The sequence below is a fragment of the Chinchilla lanigera genome, unplaced genomic scaffold (genome assembly GCF_000276665.1).
Source record: "Chinchilla lanigera isolate Chin_1 unplaced genomic scaffold, ChiLan1.0 scaffold00151, whole genome shotgun sequence".
In the NCBI taxonomy this organism is placed as follows: domain Eukaryota; kingdom Metazoa; phylum Chordata; class Mammalia; order Rodentia; family Chinchillidae; genus Chinchilla; species Chinchilla lanigera.
Genome location: NW_004955552.1, coordinates 2417766 through 2429251, shown reverse-complemented (window position 1 = coordinate 2429251; position 11486 = coordinate 2417766).

Sequence of the window (11486 nt, the reverse complement as noted above, 5' to 3'; positions counted from 1 at the left end):
AAAAAAAAAAAACATATAGGGGGTAATCCAAATATACAGTGAGTGGTTAAATTAAAAATGTACTACAATAAGAGACATATTGGCATTAACTCCCCTCAAAGTGCTCCCCCTGGCTTCAGACACTTATCCCATCATTCTTGCCACTTTCTGAGTGAGGTGTGGTAAAAATTATGGTGACTGCTGCTGCCAAGTGCCATCCCACAAAAGGCAGCTTGTAAAAACATCATGGTGTGCCCTCTTCCACTTAGTTACCAGATCTGGGACTGTGCGACTTCTGGCTCTTCCCTAAAGTAAAAATGTCCATGAAAGGTAAATGTTTTAAATCAATTCAGGATATTGAGGTGGCCATGATGGTGCAACTAAAGACAAGAAGGAGATTTCAAGAACTGTCTCAGAAAGTGGCAAGCTCGAAGCTTCTCATGTGTAGGCAGCAAGGGGAAGTGTTCTGGGAGGGCCCAATGGCAATGTGTCCTTAACTGTAATAATTTCTAAAACTATGAACATTTACCAGATTTCTGAATACACCTCATACATAACACAAACACAACACACATGCATACTCTTCCTTTTTGAACAACAATGCATCATTGCACATGAACATCATTTACTCATCAAATTTATAAAACAATAATCTTTGGATGCCTCCAAAAGCCAAACCCATTCCCTAAAGAAAGAGATAGTACAATAGCAAAATATTCAAAACAGATCTGAGATAAATTTTCCCTTCTCCCCCAATTTTTCCCCCTCAGGAACTGAACTCAGGACCTCACACTTGTTAGGCAGGCACTGTGCCACTAAGCTGTATCCTGGGCCCTTCTCCCCAAATCTTGAAAGTGTTTTTTAAAAATGGCAGCCCTGTAGCAGTAAGTTGATCTGCAAACCAAGATCTTTACTTATAAAACAACAGGATTGTTTGGGGATAGAAACTGAGGTCTCTTCACTAAAATATTAGTTAAATTAGCTAAACAGTAGTAATAGCAGCTAACATGTATGTAATGCTTTTCCATTTACAAGTGATTTCTCAAACATTTTTTCACCACAGCCTTTAAGTAATTCTGCAGAAATACTCAGGTATAGAAAAGACACACTCCCTTGATTTCTGTTCTGTCCCTTTTAATGGTCATCACACAGGGGCAAGGACACTGGGACCCTGTTAGCCTGGCCCTTGAGTGGCTGCATGGAGCTGGCTACATGCACTGTGACTATTCACCCAGTTGTTTGATGTGAGGGAGAAGTAAAATTCTTTCTGTCCTCTGGATGATATGATTTTGGAATTTCTCACCTGTGAGAAATCCTTCCCTATGCCCATCCTTACTGGACACCTACCAATTGTGACACCTCTGTTCACCTCTGTTCATGAGGGCAGACCAAGTGCCCATCTCGGTCCATGCAGACAGTTTGATTCAGCTGGAACTTCCTATAGCTTTCTGTCATGACTGCTCAATAGGTTACTCCTTTCAGAGGGTTTGCTTCCATCTACGCCTCTGAGGTTCTTAACCATCTCCTGTAACTAAAGGAATTTTTAAAAAAATGTTGGCACTGTTTGTTTTGTAAACCTCTTTATAGTATCTGGTTCATCACATTACAAAGCAATGTGCTGTTACTAGAATAAAAGATCACATTTTATAAGAAAACCACAGCTTTTATTACTAACAAATCAGCAAATGCTTGGAATAAGAACTGCATTTGCAGTACTTAGCACCAAGTCACAACTTTTACAATTATAAATGCTTCAGTCCCATGCAATAAACATAACATTATGTTTCATAATAACTGTACTTGGTTTAAGAATTGGCATAGTTAATATATAATTCAGGATAACCGTTGGCACATAACCAAAGTGGCTCAGGAAAACAAAACTCTGTGTTGAAAACCAACTCACATTCATCCCTCTTCTTGAACTGAAGCAACAGAAAGGGGGAAGAAACCCAGAGCATCCTAGGGATTAGGCCAGGAACACCACCCAGCTCACAGGCTCTCAATTCTGTCAGTCTTAGGTAGGAAGGCGCTGGCAGCTTTGGGTGGGAGAGCTGGGTGTCATGAGCTGGGGGCTGAAGAGTGGGGAGAACTGTTAGCTGAGAGGAAGACAGCACAGCAGTTAAGGGTGGAAAATGATAGTCCTTTCCTTAAAGGAGTGGCCGAGATTTTTAGTGTGGGACCCCAGGTTTTGCCTGTGTTCCTGAGGCCCAGCGGCTACACAGTGCATCTCACTGGGTGGCTCCCAATTTTTACATGCCATGGGTTTATCTTTGTCCCCCATGACCTGTGATTACAAAGAAGACAATACAGGAAGTTTAGTGATAACTGTTTGTTTTTTTGTATTGGGAATCAAACTCAGGACCTTGCATTTGCCATGCAGGCACCTGTGCCACTGAGCTATATCCCCAGCCTTAGTGAGATGTTTTGAAGAAGAAACAATAAAGATAGAGCCATAACCTGAAAATCTTTCGAAGAAAATTGTTCTTTTTTCTTCTCTTAGAACTCTGAGCCAGGTGTAGTGGGATATCCCTGTAACTCTAGCACTCTGGAGGCTGAGGCAGGAGGACTGCCACAAGTTGGAGGCCAGTGTGGGCTACATAGCAAGGTAAAGGCCCAGCTGAACTACACAGCAAGATCTTGTCTCAAAAAAAACAATAAGTAAATGAAAAAGAATTCTGAATGTTTAAAATACTTTGTTTTATTATTAGATTTTTTTTATTGCACTAACTGTGGTGTGATTTAAAAATATGATAAATGATTAAATTTTTAAAATATGCCTTTTATAGTAAAAGACCTATTCCTATTAATCCCCCTCACTTTGGCCACACTGCATCATTCTTGTTACTTTCTTTGTTTTGTGTGTGGGTACTGGATTTTTTTTTTTTTTTTTTTTTTGGTACCGGGAGTTGAACTCAGGACCTTGCGTTTGCCAGGCAGGTGCCTGTGCCACTGAGCTATATCTCCAGCTGTGTATGGGTACTGGTAATCAAACTCAGGATCTCACATTTGCCAGGCAGCCGCTGTGCTGCTGAACTGTATCCCCAGCCCTCTTGCTACTTTCTGAAGTAGTTTACAGTTTATATCCACAGCAATTTCTGTTAAAAAAAAAAAAAAAACAACAACATTATATCGTGTTCTCATTGAATTTGGACCCGACACTGTGGCTTCTGGCTCTTCCCCAAAGTCAAAATGACCACAAAAGGTGAATGTTTTGAATCAGTTCAGGACAGTGCAAGTAAAGATACTCAAGAAAGAGGACTCAAGAACTGCCGCAGTCAGGCGTGGTGGCTCACGCCTGTAATCCCAGCACTTGAGAGGCTGAGGCAGGAGGATCGCTGTGAGTTTGAGGCCAGACTGAAGTGCATAGTGAAACCCTGTCTCAAAAAGACCAAAAAAAAAAAAAAAGAAGAAGAAGAAGATTGCTACAGAAAGTAGGAAGAAACACGAGATAAATGTGAAGCAAGGGGAGGATTCCGAAGGGGGTACTTGTAGCAATATATCTTTTACTATAATACATTTTTTAAAAATTTAAACATTCACTATATCTTGTGATTACACTTCATATTATATTCATTCTAAGCTTTTTACTTCTCTAGAAAAACTCCTTGATAATGAATCACTGTTTACTTTCTTTCCCACCCTGGTTTTTGAGTTATACACCAAAGTACCTGAGCAATCTTACTACCAAACCGTCCTCGAAGAGGCCAAACTGGTGACACAGCAAGGCTTCCTGTTCTCAACTTCCCAAAGCTGAGTGAGTCACCAAAGGGAAACCTCTGGACTCCATCATTTTCAGGGAAACCAGCATCATTAATTCCTCCCTGGTTCTTATTTCCTTTTTTAAAAAATTTATTTTAAAGAGAAAAGAACGAAAAAAATTAAGAAACACAGAGACATAAACAAAACAACACAAAAACAATATAAATGATGCAGAATTTCAAACAAGGTGGTAGGAAATTAACAATGGTTGATGATAACATATTGTTATCTTCAAATTGGTTACTCACTTAACCAGATATAGGCATGTAAGATTGACCAAAAATTAAACATTAACTTTGCCTTTCAATAAACCAATAGAAATTAGTAGTATAATTACCTTAGCTATCTTGTGTCTCTGTGTGTGTGTGCATATCTATATATATCTATCTATATATATATCTATATATATAATTTTCCCTTCTTTCTTTTCTCTTTTCCCTCAACCCAGTTCTTCCCTTTTGAGCAGTTTCTTTTGCCTTTCACAGTATCTATTGTGCTTTTCAGATTTTATTTACTCTTTCAGGTTCTTAAACTAGGGAGATAATACAGTGTTTACACATGTGGATCCAATTTATTTCACTTATGAGTATGGTCTCTGGTTACATCCATGTACCTTTAAAAGCCTCAGGTTTATCCTTTATAGCTGAGTAATACTCCATTATATAAAAATAGAACATCTTTTTTTTATCCATTCTTCAGTTGATGGGTATTTCAGTTGTTTCTCAGATTTAGCTATTACAAATTGCACTGCTATAAACATGGGTGCACATATGTCACTGTGATATGATGTTTTCAGTTCTTCTGGAAAGATACTCAAAAGAGAAGCAACTGGGTTAATTGGGACCTCTAATCCTAGTTTACTGAAGAATCTCCAGGCGGATTTCCATAATAGTTGCACCAGTCTAAACTCCCACCAACAGCGGAGAAGGGTTCCTTTTTCCTCACAGCCTTGGCAGCATTTCTTATTGATTTCTTGATGATAGTTATTTGTCTTGGTTACTTTTCTCTAATTGCTGGGAAAAAATACCCAATGCTGACAATTAAGGAAGGAAAGATTTATTTAGCTTATAGTTTATGGAGGTTTCAATCCATATTCGGCTGGCTCCAAGGCAGGGTGGCACACAGCAGAGGGCAACAGTTCATGGCTGTGGAAGATAGCAAAACAACAAGAGCAAAAGGGAGGAGTGGCAGAGAGCAACTCCCTTTCCCTCCCTTATATTGTATACAAACTATCTGCCTCCGGGCAGCTGTAGTGCTCATACTCAATTCCAACATTGGACCATGGATTAAAAAAAAAAAAAAATAGAAGCCTCCCCCACGACTACATGTGGCTTTAGAGGGACATCCAGATACAAACCATAACATCATTCTTTCTGGTTTGAGATGGAATCTCAGTGTTGTTTTAATTTGCATTTCTCAAATGACTAATGATGTTGAACATTTTTTTCTTTTGATGTTCAAAAGTTTTCAGTAAGATCTCAGCTGTTGATTTTTTGAAGTATTTCCCATGCAGTTTGATTTTTATTCATGAACTCTCTGTCTATACCTATGTCTTCAAGATTTCCACCTCCTTCCTCTTGCAGTAGATTTAGTGTTTCTATTTTATTTTATTTTTTTGTTTGTTTGTTTTTTTGGTTTTTCTCCGGTACCGGGAACCGAACTCACGACCTTGCGCTTGCCAGGCAGGCGCTTTTGCCGCTGAGCTAAATCCCCAGCCCCAGTGTTTCTATTTTAATATTTAGATCTTTGATCCATTTTGACTTTAGTTTAGTGCATAGTGATAGCCATGGGTTTAGTTTTCATCTTTGGCACATGGTGAGCCAGTTTTTCCAGCACCATTTATTAAAAAGGCTACCTTTCTTTCAGTGAACATGCTTGGCCCCTTTGTCAAAGATAAGATAGCAGAGTGTGTTTGTGGTTGTGGATGCATCTTCCAGTCTGTTCCATTATTCCTCAGTTCTGTTTTTTTGCCAATACCATGCTAATTTTATCACTGTAGCTTTGTAGTATAATTTCAACTCAGGGATTGTGATGTTTCCTGCCTTGTTTTTGTTGCCCAGGATTGCTTTTGCTATTTTGGATCTCTTCTGGTTCCAGATGAATTTTAGGAATGTTTTCTCTAGATCTTTGAGATATACCAATGGTATTTTGATTGGGATTGCATTGAATCTGTGTAACAATTTTGGGAGTATATCCATTTTCACAATGTTGGGTCTTCCTATCCATGAGCAAGGATTCCAATTTTCTGAAATCCTCTTTGATCTCTTTTTTCAGAGTACTACAGTTTTCACTGTATAGATCTTGTACTTCTTTTGTTAGATTGATTCCTAAATATTTCAATTTTTGAGGTGCTGTTGTGAAGGGTATCTTTTCCCTAATTTCTCTCTCGCTGTGTTTATCGTTTGAGTACAGCAATGCTATTGATTTTGAGTGTTGACTTTGTATGCAGCTATCCTACTGAATTTGTTCATTAATTCTAGGAGTCTTGGTGGAGTTTTTGGGGTCTTCCATGTAGAGTGTCATTTCATCTGCAAATAGTGATAATTTCACTTTTTCCTTTCCTATCCTTATTCCTTTTATTTCTCTTTCTTCTCTAATTGTTCTAGCTAATGTTTCCAGAACTATGTTGAATAGGAGTGGTGACTGTGGACGTCCTTGTCTTGTTCCTGATTTTAAAATGAAAGCTTTCAGTTTTTGTTCATTTAGTATGATATTTGTTGTTGCCATGTCATAGATGGCTTTTATCAGAGTCAGGTAAAGACTATCTATTCCTATTTTCTGTAAGGTTTTTATCATGAACGCGTGTTGGACTTTGTCAAAAACTTTTTCTGCATCTATTGATATGATCATGTGGTTTTTGTCTTTGGCTCTATTGATATGGTATATTACATTAATTGATTTGCAAATATTGAACCACCCTGCACTCCTGGAATGAATCCTACTTGGTCATGGTATATGATTTTCTTGATGATTTGCTGCATTCTATTTGTTAGTATTTTATTGAGTATCTTTGCATCTATATTCATGAGGGAGATTGGTCTGTAGTTCTCTTTCTTTGTTGGGTCTTTCTCTCATTTTGGTATCAGTATAATACTTGTCTCCAGAAATGAGTTAGGGAGAATTGCTTCTTCTTCATTTTTTGTGGGGGAGGGGGGTTTACCAGGAATCAAATTCAGGACTTTACACTTGCCAGGGAGGTGCTTGTGCCACTGAGCTATATCCCCGGCCCCACCCTTTTCAATTTCATTAAAGAGTTTGAGGAGTGCTGGCAATAAATCTTCTCTAAATTTCTTGTAGAATTCAGCTGTGAATCCATCAGGACCTGGGCTTTTCTTTGTTGGTAAGGTTTTAATCACATTTTCGATTTCATTAACTGATATTGAGTTATTCAGAATTTTTATATCTTCTTGATTCAGCTTTGGTAATTCATATGTATCTAGGAACCTGTCCATTTCTTCTGCTTTCCATCATAATAAAGATTTTTGAAGTAGGTATTGATGATCTTCTGAATTTCTATTAGATTTGTAGTGATTTTCCCCTTTTCATTCCTTATTGCATGAATTTGAGTTTTTTCTTTCCTTTTATTGATAAGGTTGCCTAGGGGTTTATCAATTTTATTTATTCTTTCAGAGAACCAACTATTTGAGTCATTGTATTTTTTTTTTTAATTTCAATTGTGTTCATTTCTGCCCTTTATAATTTTTTGCCTTCTTTGGGCTTTGGGCTTGACTCATTCTTCTTTTTGTATAATGTTGAGGTGCAGCATTAGGTTGTTTATTTGTGCTTGTTCTGTTTTCCTGATGTGTGAGTTCACCATTATAAATTTCCCTCTGAAGATTGCTTTAATTACATCTCACAGACTCTGGTACATTGTATTTCTGCTTTTGTTTGATTTTAGATATTATTTAATTTCTTGTTTAATTTCATCTGTGACCCATTGGTTGTTCATGAGGGTGTTGTTTAATTTCCATGTGTTTATTGAGTTTTTATGGTTCTTTTTGTCATTAATTTCCTATTTCATTGCACTATGGTCAGATAATATGCATGGGATAATTTCAATTCTTTTGCACTTAGTTAACCATATTCTATGGGATAATGTGTGGTCTATTTTAGAGAACATCCCATGTGCAGCTGAGAACAATGTGTATTCAGATGTTCTGTAAACATCTACTAAGTCCATTTGATCATATGTTTGGTTCAGTTCTGTTCTTTCTTTGCTGATTTTTTTGTCTAGTGGCTCTACCTCTTTGTGTCAGTGGGCTGTAAAGTTCCCCCATTATAACTGTTATTAGTCATTTGGTTCTTCATGTGTGTTAAGTTTTGTCTTATAAAGTTGGGTGCTCTTGTATTTGGTGCGTACATATTCATGATTGCTATCTCTTCCTCTTGCAGTTTTCCCCTAACAAGTATGTAATGACCTTCATCGCATTTGATCATTCTTTCTTTAAAGTTCACATTGTCTGCAAACCGAATAGCTACCTCTGCTTTTTTCTCTGTTCCTGTGGCCTGTACTGTTGTTTTCCATCCTTTGATTTTCAGTTTATGAATTTCACTTTGAGTTAAATGTGTTTCTTGTATACAGCATGCTGGATTTTGTTTCTTGATCCACTCTGCCAGTCTGCTTCTTTTGATTGGTGAATTGAGGCCATTTACATTAATGGTTAACACATATATTGACTGATCTTTGTCATGTTATTTTCCTGCTGTTGGTTCCCTACTTTTTCCCTCTGTTTAATTGCTTGCTCTGTTTGGTGGTTCCTTTTTATTGTTGTTCTTGAAATTTCAGTCATTTTTATGTCTTTCTAAAATATCTTTTAGTACTCTTTGTAGGGCTGGTTTGGTGCTCAAGAATTTCTTCAGTTGTTCTTTGTCATGGAAATATTTTATTACTCCATTCATTTTGAAGGATAGTTTTGTAGGGTACATCAATCTGGATTGGAAGTTGTTTTCTTTCACCTAAAATACTTCACTACAAGCTCTTCTTGACTTGATGGTTTCTGTTGAGAAATCTGTTGTGATTCTGAGGGACTTTCCTTTATAGGTGATCTGTTTCTTTCCTTTATCAGCTTTTAATATTCTGTTCTTGTGCTAAATTTCTGGGATCTTGATTATTATACATCTGGGTGTATTTTGGTTAAGGCTAATTGGAGTTCTATATACCTCAACTTATTTTTTATGTCAGATTCTTTGTCCATGCTTGGGAAATTTTCTGCTATTACTTCTGCAAAGTTTTTATGTCATCTGCATTAATTATTGCTGTTTCACTGACACCTATTAGTCTTCTATTGTTTTATTTTGCATCATCTTGCAGCTGTTTGTTATTTTCTGGTTCCTTATTTTTAAGAGGTCTTTCTTTTTGTGATCATTAGCTGCAATGCTATCTTTAAGGTCCAAGAGTCTATCTTCAGCTTCTTTCAAGCAGTTTTGCCAGCTTTAGATGGAATTTTTAATTTCCTGGATAACTCTTTGAATCTGTTTCATGCATTGTAACTCTTTCCTATATTGTTCATTTAAAGTTTCCATCATTTTTCTATGTTTCTCTATTTTTTTTAATCTATGTTTTCTTTAGATGTGAGGAGCAATTCTTTCATTATGGTTGTCATTTCTTTTTTTAACCTGAGAGATCATTTCTGATGTCTTCAGTGGCCTGATGGTGTTGTTTCTTTACTTCAGTTGCTATCATTTCAGAAATTTCAGGTGTATGACTTCCAAGTTCCCCTATGTAAGTGTCTCCTGGCCTTTTTCTGGGTGGGGTGAGGTTTTGAGATTGCATTCTGCTCCTTTGTCCTGTCATTTTTGATGCAGGAGGCAAAGTGCCAAGCTTCACCCTTCTCAGGCAGCTCATTGTAGGTCCCTGTGTTCCCTGGGGTCAGACTCACTATGTGATGGTGGTGGGAGGCAGAGCACAGAGCCCGGCCCCTCGTAGGTAGCTCATCCAAAGTTCCTGGGTTTGCTGTGGGTCAGAGTTGCTCCATGATGGCCACACTAGGCACAGCACCAAGTCTGGCCTCTCCCAGCAGCTCATGGAGTTGACCTGCCTTTCCTGGGGGTCAGACATGCTCTGCAATGCCTCCGGGAAGCAGGGCACCAAGCCAGGCCTCTCCCAGCAGTTCACAAAGTGCACCTCCCTGGTTCTTATTTCTTAATTAAAATTAAAAATACACCACTGATGAATATCCACAGTATCCCAGGCCCTATGGTAGGTGCTATGATCATTTCTTGCTAGGAGTTGTTATGGGCAATTTTTAGATTGTCAAGACACGTACTCTATATTACATAGACTTAGAATATACTAGGAGAGAGAAACTTATACCAAGAAACCATAAGGCAGACTATAGGTTGACTCAATAAATGTCCATTTTAACCCCTTCTGCATTTATTCCTATGCTGTACAGGGTGAGGAACCAAATACTTCAATCCCTGGCCACTGCTACAGCTTGAGGGGGCCATGTGTTATAACTGTGTATGAGATATACATGCAAGTCTCTGGCAAGGCCTTTAAAAGAGCATACTCTTCATTCTTTGCTCTCCAACATTACTTTTCTCCTTCTTGGAAGGTAGATACAATGCAGGTAGATACAATGCCAGGGGAGCAGCAGCCACCTTTCAACCATGAGAATGGAAGTTCTATACTCAGGACACTGGAGGGCTCAGACAGGAGGACTGGTCTCTGGGGACACCGTGGAGCAGCTGCAGTAATCCTCCACTGTCCAACAAGGATGCAACTGTTCAGGCCACTCTTCTCACGTTTTCTTTTGGCTAGTACCTAAATTTATCCCTTGTCTCATATGTACAATGAACATTTGGGTAGAGGTAAGAAAAAAACCTAGAAATTTGAATAATAAAAATTATATGAGAAAAATGAATTCAACACATATTTGCATGTTTAATATGTACCAGACATTGTGCTAGGCTACAAAGACAAAGATGAATTAGATAAATCCCCTTTAAGAAATCATATTCATGATTTAACAAAGTGCAACAGGTTTGCATTTAAGATGTTAAAGACTCCCACGTTATACCACCATTGTCTTAACAAAACACAGTGTTAACCATAGACATCTCACATAGCTGTCAATTTTAACTCTATATGAAATATAGAATGTGAGAACAAAAACCTCAAAATTTATAACCATACTGTTGTCACATCTGGAAGCAACTATTTTATTAAGTGAGCAATTGAATTCCCTTTTATGAAGCCAGTGTGCAATGGTTTCACATCATTTGCCGCCAAATGCACCCTCAGTTACAACATCCACACCTGCACTGCACCTGAAGGATCTTCTGTGAAATAACAGATGTGTAGAAAGGTGGTTCTGCATCTTCAAGCCAATGAAAAAACAAGATATGGTGCGTGTGGACCAGTTGGACAACACTGTGACAAAATACATGACAGAGAACTGAAAGGTGGAAAGGAGAAAAGTTTCAGAGATTCCAGCCCATGGTCAGGAGCATCATTACTCTTAGGGCTGTGGTGAGGTAGAAACATCAGGGCAGAAGGGCATGGAGAAAGAGAGCTGCTCACTTCCTGGCAGGCAGGAGACACAGGGGATGGAAAGAGCCAGAGAGGGAGGGAGAGGCAGAGAGGGAACTACAGGGGGAGAGAGTGGGAGAGGGTTGGGGAGGGGGAAGGGGAGGAAGAGGAGGGAGAGGCACCTGGGGCCCACATCCTTGTAGCCCATCTAGCTAGGAGCTCCCTAGTGTATGAACCAATAAACGCCCTCATGATCCTGCCACCTGGCCAGGCT